The following is a 17145-nucleotide window of genomic DNA, read 5'->3' as shown; positions in this document are numbered from 1 at the left end:
GGGTTGCGTCTCAAAAAACGTGGCCTTCTCCTCCTGTGCCTCCTCCTGTTCCATCACGTGTGCTGCTGCTGCTGCTGGGTTAGCGTTACCGGTCCCTGTTTATGGAACCTCTTCTCTTTATTACATTTAGGACTGCATGGCGGTAAAAAACATGACATTTTCAGCATTTAAAAGACAGTTTTTCCTTTGAAACTTTACAATCAATTTTCTCAAAAACTATAAGCTCTTTTTCAAATATTTTTTTTCCTCTTGTACCCACTCCCAAGGTGCACATACCCTGCTAATTTGGGGTATGTAGCATGTGAGGAAGCTTTACAAAGCACGAAAGTTCGGGTCCCCATTGACTTCCATTATGTTCAGAGTTCGGCGCGAACACCCGAACATCGCGGCGATGTTCGGCGAGCGTTCTCGAACCAGAACATCTAGGTGTTCGCCCAACACTAGTTAGTAGTACAGAGTTATCTGCAGAGGTGAATGATGCTTTAATATACATATGCATACACTAAATAAAGGGCTTGGGAAATGGCAAACAGTACAATATTGGCAACTTTTACAGATGCTCAACTATTTTACAGTAGTAATTCAGTCAATTCAGTAAATGTTAAATGTTTTACTACAGCTAAACCTCAACCTACTCTCCCCCTCCAATGCCTAACCCTAACCAGGCCCCCTGCCTATGCCTGACCCTAACCCCACCCCTTCCTGATGCCTAACATAAAAAACCCACTTCCTGACGTCTATCCCCCCCCAACCCGTGCAAATTTGCTTCAAAAAACAAAACGTTCTGGAGGCACCATGAAAATTTGGGGCGACATCAAGGGTGCCTACACAAATATTTCATTTAAAGGTAGAAATTTGGGTGTTGGATTAGCCCAATAAAATGTGGTGAGGCTGCAGCTATAAATAGAGTGCACTTTGCTCCGGCGCTCCTGTCCTGCTTTTGTAAAAATATATCTACAAGATAGTTCATATTAGTAGGTAGTAGGCAGTCATCTACACACAATACGTTTTGCCCCTATAGTGAGATGCTGCTAACAGGATTCTATCCGAAAGGTAATAGGTTAAGGCCCCTTTTACACTTAATCAGTTGGTGTGTGTTAGTATGCGTTAGTGCGCATTGGTACGCGGTTTTAGCATAGCAGTGCATTGGGAAGAAGATTTCAGTTAAAAAGCGTGAAGTGTAAAAGAGCCCATAGGAAAACATGGACATTACTTTGAAAATCAGTTTTCTTTCAGTTATAACTGAGAGCAACTGATTAAAGGGGTTCTTTCGCGAAAAAAGTAGGCAGTTAAAAAATGTGACAGATGACAGGTTTTGGGCCAGTCCATTTTTTTAAGGGGGATTCTCAGGGCTTTCTTTGTTTTCAACAGCATTTCCTGAACAACAGTTTAACTGCCAAAATAGCAAGATACCAGCCGGCCTCCCTAATCACTTGCACACTATTATGTCAGTTAGATTTTGCAACTGTTGTTCAGGAAATGCAGTTGAAAACAAAGAAAGCCCTGAGAATCCCCCTTAAAAAGATGGACTGGCCCAAAACCTGTCATCTGTCACATTTTTTAACTGCCTACTTTTTTCACGAAAGAACTCCTTTAAGTGTAAAAGGGCCCTAAACCAGAGTGTATTTTACTATCCTGCCACAGAAGAGCTTGGTTAGTTTCACCATTGCAAACAATAAGTTAGTAGAAATGTAGCAAAAAATAACGCAATAAAGTAAAAGTACACTGTGCACAATGAATTAATTTCCTTGTGCCTGCTGTTATGTCCTCTCAAAACTCTATCAAATACTATATTTGTTTATTTGAACTTTGTGACAGACATTTGATTACATGTGGAACAATCAAACATTTTACACCGCGGTATTTTAGAATGCAAAAGGCAGTAATAATTGATTTGAAATGTAATAGATAAAGTTGATAAAATAAATTAAACACAATATACTTAAAACAAATGCTCAGGTTAGTTGGGGCACAAAGACTTCAACAATTCAATTTGCACATTACATTTAATTTTTGTAAGTGATAAGAAATGTGTTTTTTTTTAACTGGCACAGATTATTTCTCAAAACAAATGTGTTCTAAGGACACCAAGAAGTAATGTTGGTTGGATTTTACTCAGTTTGGCTTGAAAGCAATTTGCGGAAATTGCTCCCAAATGTTCTGGTTAATGCTGGAACTGAATTTGAGTCCTATAGAAGTCAATAATGGAATCGTTCTGGTCTTTTGGAGAGCTTATAGAACAGCCTGATGGAACATAAAAAGAATGAGAAGATCCTAACATGAATGCAGAACACTGTGAAAAAAGGGAAAATCTCTCTATATGCATTGGGAGAGTCATTGTATGTGGCTTTGAAGCTACCACTGGAGAAATGCCAATCCTTTAAAATACCACTTGGTGGAGTACCATAATCCTACTGATACAGTAAAGGGATCACTGCGGCTCATTTTTGGAACTATCTCAACAGCAACATTTTAAACTCTCGCCATATACATTGCACTATTTCCCGCCCCCCCCCCCCCCCATTTTTTTAAATACCCGATTTTGAACACACCCCAAAATCACTGTTAAGGAAATGTCGATCTAGTTAAGGATTAGGTCACACTGACAGAACTTTCTGATTACTGAGATGGCGCTCAATTGGGCTGCCTCATCACAAGGCTCTGCATTCTCCTATCTTTTTCTCCTATTAAGCATCTATTTTAGCATGTTTTAGTTAGCTCTTTAGTTTAGTTTAGCTTAGTTCTAGGTATTGCTGTTCTTTTAGTGTTACCACAGTTACTATAGTAACTTTTTTGTAGTTTAGCTCTGCTAGCAGGGCTCACTCACCTCCGGATGCTGGTCGCGTGAGTCTGCATCACCCACAGGGTCAAGGACACTGAAGACCCATAGAGGGGCCTGCCTCTACCCGGATCGTCGGGACTCATCCCCTGGGGATTCATCCCCCTGCACCTATCTGCAGGGACACATCCAATCTCTGGTCCTCCGCTGCCGCACAACCCCAAGTGAGGCCTCCCTAGCCCAGTTTCAGCTTGCTGGGTCAGGCCTTGCTGCGCTGCACCCCGACCACTAGCTGGAGCCGCTGCCTTCCCTGCCATCTGGACACCTTCGTGGAGCGACTGCTCCTAGCTCCGGTGAGCCGCTCCATCGCTGCCACTGGATGCAATCACGGCTACTCGTGCTCACCACATGGAAGGCCTCTCCCCACTCCTGTGCAACGTCCCACCACGTGTCAGGCCTCCCCTGTCTCCAGAGCAACCTGCTGATCAGTCCCCGACTCCCTGCCAGCACGGTACATCAGTACCAGGAATCCTTCCCGGCAAGGCTTCGCAGGCAAGGCGCTCCACCCGTCGCCAGTTACTCATGGCACCTCCTCGCCTGACAAGCCCCTCCACTGCATCATCGGCCGCCCACGCAGAGACCATCACCGCTGCCTCCAGCCGCTTCCGGGTTGGCCACCGCTGCCTGCCAGCTGCTTAGCACCTAGGGAGGACCCGTTGCCCAGCTACCACTGACCATGTGAGTGGTCTACAGCTTCGGGAGAAGGGACCACTGGCACACCTCCACGAGGGCTGAAGCGGCCTCCACGTGCTCCCTCCTCCTCCACTGCACCAAGCATCAGCCAGCTGTGGGGGTAAGTCTGCACTCAGTGCTCTCACATGCACCTTGGAACTGTGCTCATTTGAACAGTGTGTTGTGGCACTTCTGCTCTTTGTCTGGGTGATGGACTGTTTTTTTTTGGACTGTATTTTGGGGGTTCGGGTGATGGACTGTAATTTTGGGGTTCCTGGCTGTATATACTACTACTTACTGCCCATGCTCTGGGGCTGTGTACTGCCTGTGTACTGGGTGATGGACTGTATTTTTGGACTGTATTTTGGGGGTTCGGGTGATGGACTGTAATTTGGGGGTTCCTGGCTGTATATAGACTACTATTGCCCATGCTCGGGGGCTGTATACTGCCTGTGTTCTGGGCACCGTAACTTCTATATGTGCGCCCCTGCCTCTGGTGAGCCTGGTCTGCCCTGCTTATAGTAGCACCACACGACTGCTGTTGAATGGACTTTCAGTGTCCCTGAGTAGGCAACAGCTGACATCTAACTAATGGACTGTTACGAGCTGCGGGTCTGTTCCCTGTCCCCCAGGCTTACTGCTAGGCTAAATCGCCACGCTGATATGCTTAAGGTCTGTTAGGGTATGCCAGTGTCCTGACCTGCCCAGGTACTTCCGCTAGCACCACCACCCCTCTACTCCCACCCCCACCAGTCACACGGTGCTGCTCTCTATATGCCACCCCAGCGCATCAGCTACACCAGATCGCAGCCTCTGAGATGGGAATCACGCATCATGCTCCCGAGGGCAGGCTTCTATGCAACATCGTCTGGAGCCATGCACAGGAGCTTGCAGGCCCTGCTCGGTCATTCCCTGCGGGTCGGCGGAAGAGGGGCTGTCGGGCAGGTGCCCAGGTGAGACTCAAGAGAAAAGGTCTCAGGTCAGCCATCCCATCGGTCCTGCTGTCAAATGTCTGCTCCCTCCCTAACAAACTAGATGAACTCCGTCTCCTCAGTGAAAAGAAGGAGCTCAGCAGCAGTACCCCTATCCTCTGTTTCACAGAAACGTGGCTGCATGATGACATCCCAGACAATGCCCTTCACCTTCCGGACTTTAGCCTCATCCGGGCCGACCGTGACCCCACCCTCTCGGGTAAAAAGAAGGGTGGTGGCATCTGCTTTTACATCGGCCAGGCATGGTGCCCCAACTCTTCAGTACTAGCCAGGAAGTGCTCCCCTGAGATTGAACTTCTAATTGTCAACTGCAGGTCAAAATATTCGCCCAGGGAGTTTTCCTCCTAGGTTCTTGTTGGCGTGTACATACCACCTGGCGCCGAAGTCAGACATGCCCTGCGTGACCTCAGTGACACCATTACAAAATGGGAATCAACCCTTCCTGACTCGCTGTTCATCGTATTAGGCGACTTCAATAGGGCCAACCTCCGCCAGGAGCTTCCTTGCTTTCACCAGCATGTGGCCTGCTCCACCAGAAAGCAGAACACTCTCGATCACTGCTACACAGGGCTGAAAGATGCCTACAAAGCCATACCAAGGGCAGCGCTGGGCTCCTCGGACCACTCTCTCATTCATCTGATCCCCACCTACAGGAGGCGCCTGGAGTCAGCAAAACCTGTTCTCAAATCCACCAAAGTGTGGTCAAGCGAGGCCAAACTCCAACTTCAGGCATGCTTCGACTGCACTGACTGGAAGGCCATGGAATCTCCAAATCTTGACGAGTGGGCGGACAACATCTTCTCATACATCAGCTTCTGTGAGGACTCTTGCGTACCAACCAAGACCGTCAAAGTCTATCCGAACAATAAACCGTGGTTCTCCAACAAACTACGGAAACTGTGGAGGATCAAGGAGGTGGCGCACAAGTCCGGCAACAAAGAGGAATACAAGAGAGCAAGGAACAACCTGAAGCGAGAACTGGGAGCCGCAAAGAGGGCGTACGCAGAAAGGATAAGATGCAACCTGCGATCAAATGATATACGAGCTGTCTGGAAGAGGCTTAAAGCCACCACAAACTATAAGCCTCTCCCACAACACGCAACACCCAGTACTGAGCTAGCCAAGAACCTCAGCAACTTTTACTGCAGGTTTGAGGACTTGGAGGCACTGGGGGAGCCAGTAAAAGCACCGGCTCACCCCTCTCCTAGCGCAGATTATCTCTCAGTCTTGAGCCCCCCACCTCCAGCTGTAAGTGAGGCCGATGTCCTCTTCCACCTGTCCTCGCTAAACCCCAGGAAAGCCTCTGGTCCGGACGGCGTGTCACCAGCCTGTCTGAAAACCTGCTCACACCAGCTGGCACCCATCCTCACATCCATATTCTCCAAATCCCTCCAGGTCAGCAAAGTCCCTACATGTTTCAAAAAGTCTACCATTATCCCTGTCCCCAAAAAGCATGGTAACTCTGACCTCAATAATTACAGACCAGTGGCCCTGACATCCAACATCATGAAAACCTTTGAGAGAGTCGTCTTGTCACACATCAAGCTTATTACCTCCCCCCCAAATGGATCCGTTCCAGTTTGCATACAGGGCGAACAGATCCACTGATGATGCTGTCAACATCTGCCTCAAGCTCACATTTGACCACCTGGACAAACCTAACACATACGCCAGAATTCTACTACTGGACTTCAGCTCTGCCTTCAACACCATCTGCCCCCGCATACTGCAGGATAATCTTACAGAGCTGAATGTCCCTTCCACATTCCGTGGGTGGATCATAGACTTCCTGACCAACAGAACTCAAGTCATTAAGCTTGGGGAGGTCACCTCTCAACCGAGGACAACAAACACAGGGGCCCCACAAGGCTGCGTCCTGTCACCGATCCTGTTCTCCCTCTACACGAACAACTTCAGATCCAAGGAAAACTCTGTTAAGGTCATCAAATTTGCAGATGACACCACCATTGTTGGGCTAGTAACAAACAATGATGAGCAGGCCTACCGCCAGGAGGTTGACAGAGTTTGCCAGTGGTGTAGGGAGAACAGGCTGGTCCTCAACTCATCCAAAACTGTAGAGCTGATTGTGGATTTCAGGAAGCATGCCCCTCCCCCCCACCAATCTTTATCAATGGCACCGAGGTCGAGAGAGTAGCCAGCGTTTGCCTTCTGGGCACCACCATCTCCAAAGACCTGAGCTGGAAGTAAAACACAGCCTTGACCCAGAAGAAAGCCCAGCAGAGGCTTTTCTTCCTCCGCCAACTGAAGAAGTTCGGCATAGCTCAAGAGCTACTGACGTGCTTTTACACCGCCACCATCGAGTCCGTCCTCTGCTCTTCCATCCTAGTATGGTATGCTGGCTCCTCCACCAGAGACAGATACAAACTTCAGAGGGTCATTAGATCAGCAGAGTGAATCATCGGCATACCTCTACCTTTGCTTGACCGCCTCCACAACTCCAGGCTACGCTCAAGAGCACGGAGGATTGCCGGCAACCCCTCTCACCCTGGCCAGCGGTTCTTCAGCAGACTTCCGTTAAGCTGTAGGTTTCGGGCCATCGCCACCAAAACCTCAAGGCACAGGAACTCTTTCTTCCCCTCAGCTGTCACCCTCCTGAACTCATTAACCTGCATTCCTGACTCGCTCTGAGCCCAGTGTAAGACCGTGTACCGAGGGGTACTCCAGGATACAGCGAAGTCACGGAACAAGGAAGGTGACACAGACACCAGCTTAGTGCAACCAAAACTTTCTTTACTGGAAAGTATTAACAGGAACAGTTACAAACACAACAAGATTTGCAATACACAGGGTACCCTATACCCCAGAGTCCCCACTTCTGTCCAACAGGACACCTCTACCTGATGGCAGTTTACAGTAGAGCCTCCAAGGCATACTGAACTGCAGAATCACTCTTAGACATTAGCAGACACAGCAGAGCGAACAAGTCATGCTGAACTGCAGGATCAACCCTAGACGTCGGCAGTTTACAGCAGAGCCTCAAGTCTTGCTGCACTGCAGTATTAATCCAGTGTCACCTGCTAAAAACAGTTCCTAACTATCTACCTAAAGCAGGCCTAAGTCTCAGTTTCTTCAGGTACCGTACCACAAAAAAACAGTTTAATGATAACACAAGAACACGGGTTCACTGACCTGTTCCTACTTGGTATCAGCAGACTTGATGGGTAGCTGGCGTAGAATCCTAAGCCTAGGGCAGCTAACTGGGAACAATCTCCACTCCAGCAAGCAGGATTCAAGGAGAAAACAGCGATCAGCCTCTCTGCAGCTTGGATGGATCCAGATTGTCCTTTGCACAGACAGCTCTCCACAAAAACAACCATGTCTGTCTCTGTCTTCTCTTCCTGGTCTCTCTAGAGCTGCCAGGCCCCACCTCTCATGCATGTTCAACCCTCAGCAGGATAAGATTATAACTTTCTGATACAGGCGGCATCTAGTGGCTAAAATTCAAACTGTCACTTCAGAACTTAATTCAGGCAAGATTCTGACAATCTCACACCAGCACCGGAGCAACACTGTGTTCCAGAACTGCACCCTGTTCATGAACTAATTATTAATCTGGACTTCTGTTTTAGCCGTTTTTGATTTATGTGCTTTTCTTTTTGTTTTATCTATGACTCTGTTTACTGTATGCCCTCTGTTATCTATAGTCCTATCCTTTATCTGTTAAATTGTACATGCCAAACCCAATTCCGAGCACGACCCTGTCGTGCCTGGCGAATAAAAATGATTCTGATTCTGATTCTGATTACTGGCCGCCTGAAAGTGCTGCAAGAGTGGAACCCTATGGGGGTGAATCCAGAGCAGCGTGGTGATCATGGAGCAATTGCAAAATCGCTGCCTGCAGTATCTTTTCTGTGATCCTGGAGTAAATGCATTTAAGGAAATACAGGACATGGTAACCATCTAAGCTACTAGATTTTATGTGGAATCAATCTTGTCCACATTCTACAGTATATGCTATGTCTGAAATACCACATTATGTAAAGTATATACATTTCATTTCATTTGAAGAATGCTGTAATAGAATGTGACTAGCACCTGGTCAGTAGCCTATATGTTAACTTCTAAATGAGAAGACCAGGCAGATGATGTCTATACAGTCAACCCATTGGGTTAAAAACCATCTGGACCTGTCTTTGCTGGCTTGCCATGCGGGCCAGTTCCTGACAGTCCTCTTTATCAAAAAAGTAGGTATGCTACAAAGCAGAGACAAAGACTCCTTAAAGGGATACTTAAGTCAAATAAAAAAAAATAGTTTTACTCACCTGGGGCTTCCCTCAGCCCCCAGCAGCTGTCCGGTGCCCTCGCAGCCTCGCTCCGATCCTCCTGTCCCCGTCGGCGGCTGCTTCTGAATCAGAATCAGAATCAGAATCAAGTTTATTGGCCAAGTACAGGGGTTGCACCTGGAATTATTTTTGGCACAGGCAGGCTCGAGTCGTACATAAGACAAGTAATACAGATATACAGATACACATTTACCGTGAACAGATATACAAATATACAGTATTAGTACAGGAGGGCAGTAACGTAATTAAATACCTCTAGAATAGCTACTGCCCGGGTGTCAGCGCTGGAGCTAGGGAGTGCGCTTGGGGGGGACCGTTGAGGAGGTCAATGGCTTGTGGAAAGAAGGTGTTTCTGTGTCTAGTGGTCCTGGTGGGTAAGGATCTGTAACAATAGCACCCTCTATGCTGTTATTGCGCCCTTCTTGCCGCAATAACAGCATAGAGGGTGCTATTGTGGCTGGGAACACGAAGAATCACTCGCGTTCCCAGCCTGTCGGCGGCTGTCACCGAAACCGGAAGGAGCCACCAGCAGGGACAGGAGGATCGGAGCGATGCTGCGAGGGCACCGGACAGCTGCTGGGGGCTGAGGGAAGCCCCAGGTGAGTAAAATTAATTTTTTTTATTTGACTTAAGTATCCCTTTAAAATGAATCTGAAGTGAAAATATACTTATGATGTAATGATTTGTATGTGTAGTACAGCTAAGAAATAGAACATTAGCAGCACAGATATTGTTTCCAGTACAGAAAGAGTTAAGAAACTTCAGTTGTTATCTATGCAAAAGAGCTGATCTCGGCTCCATGACCAAAAAAGTTGTGGACAGCACTGTCTTTTGAAGCTCTTATCGCAAATGTATCTCATTGTTTCTTGTTTGTTTATGCTTTTCCTTCAGAGGAAAATTGAAAAGGTTATCAGCTCTGATGATTTCTGGGAAATCATTTAACATTTGTAAACTGCATATATTAGAGAATGATGCAATGTTATAAAAAAAAGCTATATAACTGAAAATAAAAATGAGATTATTTTCTTTGCTACTAATGTTCTATTAATTATCCGTACTACACATAGAATTAATAATATCATACGTTTTATTTATTATTTATTATTTTATTTGCTTCAGTGTCACTTTAAGAGTTGTTTTACATTAGGAATCCAGCATGCCTAGCTCCAGGTTGATAAAGTGTAATCTGCAAAATGGCCCCAGGGGTCATCTGAGATCAAAGCGAGTTTACTTTAAAGCGGGATTGTCACCATAAAAATCAAAGCAAATTTCAACAGCAACTGGTCTGAGTGTATTAAGTGATAGATGTTAGTCCTGCATTCAAAACTTTTATGATTTGAAATTATTACTTAAGGAGCACTGGCCCTTTAATAGTCAGTGCCAAACAGTTGCATGCTGGGGGTTCTTTTTATCTATTATATATTCCTTCTCTTTCATTTATTTCCCTGCCTAGCTGACTATCTGAAACATGATCCCCAGCTAACTTGTGTTTACAAGCGAAGCTGAGGTGACTCAGCGATTGGAGGAGAAAAGAAAAGTAAAGGGAAGAAATGACTTAAAGGGAACCAGAGAGGACGAAGAAACACTTTTATACATACCTGGGGCTTCCTCCAGCCCCATACGCCTGGATCGCTTTCACGCCGCCGTCCTCCGCTGCCTGGATCAGCCGTTACCGGGTCCCGTCATTGCCGCGAGTCGGCCAGTCGGCCAGGGGACGCGGCCAATTCTCCGCATCACAGGGGGCTCCCTCCATACAGGTACGCATGTGGCTGCTTACTGCGCAGCCGCATGCGTACGGGTATGGAGGGAGCCCCTGTGATGCGGACAATTGGCCGCGTCCGCCGGAAGTGACAGGCCCGGTAGCGGCGGATCCAGGAAGCGGAGGATGGCGGCGTGGGAGCGATCCAGGCTTATGGGGCTGGAAGAAGCCCCAGGTATGTATAAAATCTTTTTTCTATTTGACCGAAGCATACCTCTCTGGTTCCCTTTAAGTATTTAGCCTAAACTGTGGGCAAAAGACATGGTTCCCACCAGGAACAGAATTCTCTTCATTTACTATATAACATTCACAGAAATCAAAACGTGGACAGTACAATGCATGTGTTATGCAAGTAGATCAAGTATTTATCTACTTATGTGTTTTTTTTCCCTGGCATAGTTTGGCTAATCCTACTGCTTTAATAAAAGCCAGCTTCTCTACTCTCTGTGTAAAGGCAGATGTGTTTGCAACTCTCACAACTGTTCAGAAGACTCTTTGCAATTACATGCTTGCAGCAGGGCAGGCAAGAAGTTCTGGAACATGTTCTGCATGCTTCAGTCACTGGTCAGTCTTGGAAGGTCACCCAGAAGGCCAATGAGTCTATATCAGATCTGGAGCTGTCATAGTAATTGTTAACGAATTTAAAATTAACTGAACAGGTTTTTGGCTTGAAACCTCTTGCTTGCTACAATAGTTAATAGGCTTCGCTCATCTTTCTGTGATATGCAGCGGTAGAAGATTTCAACAAATTTTTTTTACAACTGAACACAAATGTGTTTTGAATTGAACTGCTCCAATAACCGGGAAATGTGCCCCAAGATGTCATGTAAACAGGATATAGGAAAAGGAATCCTGGAATTAGTTATTCTTTGCCAAGTAATAAATGCAGGACATGTATTGTGAATGCTTTGTGCTAGCATTGTTTTACAACATTGCAATGGCATAAATAGTATAGAAAATGAATAGCATAAAATTGTCTCTTGAAACTCAGGGGGCATATAATATAAAATGAGCTCAGTAAAATACTTAAAAAAACAACAACCATGCTGTGACAAAAGTCCCATTTGTAAAGTTTTCTCTGTATTTTTAATTGATGTTCAAAGCATAAATTGATTTTAATCATTAATCAAAATAAATAAATAAATAAATAAAATGAAAATCTGAATGCTAAATGTACATACATGGACATGATAGGCACATAAGATGTGCATGTATATCTGTATTGCTGCACTTTGTGTGTTGAAGTGAAAAGAGGTGCTCAAATACTTGTGTGCCCTCAGTGGGTTTACGCTATTGTCCATGTGTAAGGTAGCAAAATATGGTTGGTGAGCAGTCAAAGGTCAATGCAGGCAGCAGCCAGGAAAAATCATGGCAGGCTGAGGTCTTCAATAAGAACAGGAGAATAGCCAAGGACAAAGATATGAGGTTATTTCTTTGTTTTCCTTGAATAGTTTTGTTCTCTATTGTATAGCACTTTAAAGCAATCATGCATGCTGTGGTCAAAGGAGCAGGAACGGCTACCATACATCCAAGGATTCCGCAGGCATGGCATGCATGTCCTGAGGTAGTGACCAAAAATAACAATACAGGAGGACTTTCGAGGCCCTGCTGTAGATGACACTGATAGACTGTATTACCTGTAAGGAGAATCTTTTATGGAGGGCAAGTTTGCCATTGCGAGTGACCACGGGTAATGGCTAATACAATGTGCAATCACACAGGTGCAGTTAACAGGTATGCACAGAGTGGTATATCACACTGCATGCACTCACGTAGGTAGGTGGGTGCACTGAACACAACAGGTAGGTATATGCAGTGATGACCTCATCACTGGATATACCTACCTGTTGTGTTCAATGCACCTACCTCATCACTGCATATACCTACCTGTTGTTTTCAGTGTACCCATTTCATCACTGCATATACCTACCTGTTGTGTTCAGTGCACCCACCTACCTACGTGAGTGCATGCAGTGTGATATACCACTCTGTGCATACCTGTTAACTGCACCTGTGTGACTGCACATTGTATTAGCCATTACCCATGGTCCACTGAACACAACAGGTAGGTATATGCAATACTGGGTATTACAATGTGCACCTGTCACACACACAGGTAGTCACTGAATGTGCTGGGCCTGACTGGCAGTGGCACACACACAGTATGAATTAGCAAGGCTGTCTATGCTGGCTGGCTGGCAGTGGCACACACACAGTATGAATTAGCAAGGCTGTCTATGCAACACAAGTGTCAGTGGGACACACAGAAAAAAAAACACAAGAACAAGAATAGCTCTCAAAAGAGCTGTTGTGGGGTGCTATTTTAGCAATAAGAAATCAGCAAGGAGCAAGCTAACAAGCCTACAAGAGCCTAACTAATCTTTCCCTATGAGAGAGTCTACAGCAGCTGTCCCTTCTCTAATTAGTGCAGGCACACAAGTGAGTGTAATGGCCGGCGGTGCCTGCCTTTTATAAGGGGGGGAGTGGCTCCAGTAGGGAGTGTAGCCTGATTGGCTGCAATGTGCCTGCTGACTGTGATGTAGAGGGTCAAAGTTGACCATAATGGTGCATCATGGTGCATTATGGGGGCGAACCGAACTTCCGGAAAAGTTCGCCTTAGATGGCGAACGCAAACCACCGGAAGTTCGCCGGGAACCGTTTGGGCAATCTCTAGTGTTTGCACATGTGACCATTATTCTTAGTCTGGGCTAGAGGAAAACTGCTTCATACAAAGGGTCTATACCTTTATCCTCCCCAGAATGTGTTGTTTTGTTTATCTTACACAAAAGCTAACTGCAAGTTGTAAAAATGCTCTTCTGCAGAGGTGTAGCAGATGTGTTGTGTAACTAAAAATTTAAGCATATCCCTGTAAACAGGGATTACAGAGTCACAACCAGGCTCCAAAATACCTTTTGACCACGGTTTGCCTCTGGGCGAGCACAGCAGAATGTGTTTGTGGTTGTAGTTTGCCCAGTGGAGCCAGTTTCTACCTAGTAAGAGTTTTACCTATCCTGCTGGAATGCTCCCTGTCATTCCATCATTCATTAGACCTCCTCTTCATTTCCTGTCATGCTATATAACTGTTCTTGACCCACTGGCATGATGATATGAATTTAGCAGTGTGGGTGTGATAAGACAGGGAGCATACCAGGAGGACAAGTGAGAAAGCTACAATGTTCAAAATAGCCTGAAGAGGTGGAGACTCGAAATGTGTAGTGGGTCACCCAGCTGCATACCGAATATGACTGCAAGTTCTCACTCCCTCTGGTTTGCACCAAATGCTCAACCCGCCTCTGGCCACATCCTGACCTTTGTTGGTGGAAAAGTCTTGCTCATGTGAGCTATGACATGCTGTAAATTCATTTACACAGCGTAAGTGTATTTTTTTAGCAGGGCTACTTATTAAAGTAAAATGTATAGCTCTATAATTTTTCTTTTTAACAATGTACAGCACTCTTTGCTTTAATTAGCCGACATTGCCGCATGGGCGGTGGTGGATTAGGAACTCTCCCTGGCTGGTCAGGGGGAAATAGAGGAGTGTGCTACAGGAGACAATACATGCATAATAGAGGGGAACATTACAGTGGGCAGTAGAGGGATGTATTACTGGTAGAAACAGATGGCATCAATATAACAAGGTTACAGAGTGGGCTACAGCTCCAGTCAGGGGCGTAGGGCCCGCGGTCACAACGACCGGCCTGCAGGTGGGAGGGGCTCAGGCAGTGCATGCTCCAGGCTGCTGGTGGCTGGCAGGTACTTACTCACATTGGGTGGCAGGATGGCACTCCAAAGTTCCGTTGTGTCTCGGCCACGTCACCGCTCTCCTCCGCGGGCACGTCACTTATCTTTGCCGCCTGCCTCTATGTGCCAGCACGGCACCGCCCCCTCCAGTCAGCACTGCACTGGTCTTTCGCTGGCCTGGCTCCTCCTCTCTTCCTCGAATGAGCCACAGCACAGCCAGAGACAGTGAGTGCATGCCGCCCCTGTGATGTGCCTGGCCTGCAGTGTTAGGGATTAGAAGAGGAGGATTTCTTTGCCTGGCCCTGGCCTGCTGTCAGTGTGGACTCTCTGGCTCGCCTGCCCCCTCCAGTTCCATGGACTGTGTGATGTAGAGAGACAAGGACAGTCTTTTGGTGAGTAGCTGAAACTGCCACCCCCTCCACACAGACAGTCTTTTGGTGAGTAGCTAAAACTGCCACCACCTATGCGCAGACAGTCTTTTGGTGAGTAGCTGAAACTGACACGCACATGCACACACACACACACACACACACTGAAACAGAGGCATAGGGCCTGCGACTGGTCCCATGAGCTGTGCCGTTGCCGCACTGCCATCGTGAGAGTGTAAGTACTCGCTGTACTCGCTGCAGCCATCTGAAACGCACGACATTGCAGGGTCCCCAGGGATTAGAACCACTAATCACTGTTTGTGTGTGTATGTGGTTGGGGCTATTGCCAGGGGCCAAGAGGCCTGTAGCTACACCACTGGCTCCAAGGACACAACTATAAAAGGGGGCAATGGATGGTACTACAGAGTACCAGAAGACAGTACAAGGGGAAAAAAAAACCTACAAGGGGCAACAAAAGGGTAAGTTCAAAGTCGTATGTAGTGACCTCTGTTTTGATTGCTATAATACTGTTGTAGGCACAGACAGGAAGTGAGAAGAAAATCTTGGTACACAGACAACAAAAAACAACAACACTTTAAATGTACACAAAGTCATGGGTGTTATCAGGTTTGGTTTTAAGCTGCTTTAATCCGAATATCGGTTAACCTCACAATACAGATACATGAATAACATTGATTTATGAAAATTACAAAAAAAAAATAATAAAAACAACAAAAACCAAAATGTTACTGAATATCAAATATGCTTTATGCTGGAACCATTTGTTTTTGCTCAACTTTTATGCTCCATATAAAACTTTTTTTTCAACATAAGTAAAGTTAAATCTAAATAGAAATACCCAGGTTTATTTGTGCAGCTGCTTGGAATCCTCTTAGCACAGCGAGCTTCTGATTCCCTGGGAGCTCTGTTAATGATAGAAAACCACTTCATGCTGTTAGTGAAGTCTAATGAAATCTTCCACAACTGCGCTAAAGAGCTCTCTTTGCTTTGTGCTGTGCTACTCGTCCTGATCCCTCAGTAAATCTAAATTCCACAAAAACATCAGAATGTATTATGTGCATCTGAAAGAGCCTGTGTTTGGAGAGTGATGGTTTCACTAGGATTACCTGGCTCATTCTGAAAGTGGTCCATGATCTAATGTATCATGCTGCATTGGGTGACAGCCAGCTCCATCTGTTCTCTAGTAATATTTGAAAGGAAACTTTTCTCAGGAGGAATAAAGTAGCCATTTTTTTAAAAATAAATGCATACGATGTGTCAGAGTACCCAGAGAAGCTGCTATTTAAAGCACAAAGAGGCTGATTTGCTGAGGTTGTGCAGGGCTGAAGATAACCCGGAGAATATGCATCATTCTACAACCCTAGCCTGGATGTTCGAAACATGACCTATTCGCTATGCGCTCTCTTAGGCCACATTAAATAAGCAGTCGTGCATGTGTATGCATGTGTACACACACACACACACACACACACACACACACACACACACACACACACACACACACACACACACACACACTTACTGCATAAACAAACATCATGAAAATTCACAATGTGGATGCATGCCACTCACATGAAGAAAACACACACCTCTCTCTCTCTCTCTCTCTCTCTCTCTCTCGAATCTCTCGAATCTCTCTCTCGAATAAGGGAAGGATATAGGGGGTTGAGGTATATAGTCCATAGGTGTGTGGAGGGTGTATGAGGAACTGGGAAATACAGTCCATTGGGGGTGTACAGTCCATGTGGTATCATGTTCCTCTCAGTTGGTGGCAGGCTGTGACATATCGGGCAGCTATTTGCATGGTTGTTTCCTCCTCCGCCAGTTTCCTATCCTCATCTGTGGAGGTAAAATCATAGATCTGGTCAGAGAGTGTCTGGAAGTGGACAGTCCTCACAGGTGCGTATTTGCTGCAGTGTAGCAGGAAGTGGGCCTCATCCTCCAAGACCCCCTGTTAACATTGTCTGCCCAGTCTCTCCTCCCAGGGCTTCCATGTCTGTCTGTGGCGCCCTGTCTCTATCTCCAGGCTGTGGGCACTCAGACGGTACAGACTCAGGGTCTGTCTGTCTTTGTGGTGGTGTAGCCTCTCCAGATATGGAGCCATTGTGTACTCCCTCTGTAGTGAGTGGTAGACAGTGAGTTTCTGGGAGTTCTTTATGTCACTTCTCCATTCCTCTAGGTATCGGTCCTTGCAGCTTTCTATCGTTTCTTTTATTTGGGCTTTTGTCAGCCTGTGTTGGTGGTCTTGGCTGGGCTGGCTGTTGACGCTTTGTTTCAAAGCACGTGGTATGGCCTTGCCACCCTGGCTCAGTGAGGCTTTATGGTGGTAAGTGCTGGGGCTGCTGCTCTGTATATGCGCCCAGTATGAGAGCGCCCTCTGCTGGATAGTCAGCCATAGTGGGAATCTGCCTAGCTCTGCCCGGCAAGCTGAGTTCGAAGTGCTTATGAA

Source organism: Hyperolius riggenbachi, chromosome 2, assembly GCF_040937935.1.
Source record: "Hyperolius riggenbachi isolate aHypRig1 chromosome 2, aHypRig1.pri, whole genome shotgun sequence".
In the NCBI taxonomy this organism is placed as follows: Eukaryota; Metazoa; Chordata; class Amphibia; order Anura; family Hyperoliidae; genus Hyperolius; species Hyperolius riggenbachi.
The sequence above is the reverse complement of the archived record's forward strand: the minus strand, read 5'-3'. Positions refer to the sequence as shown.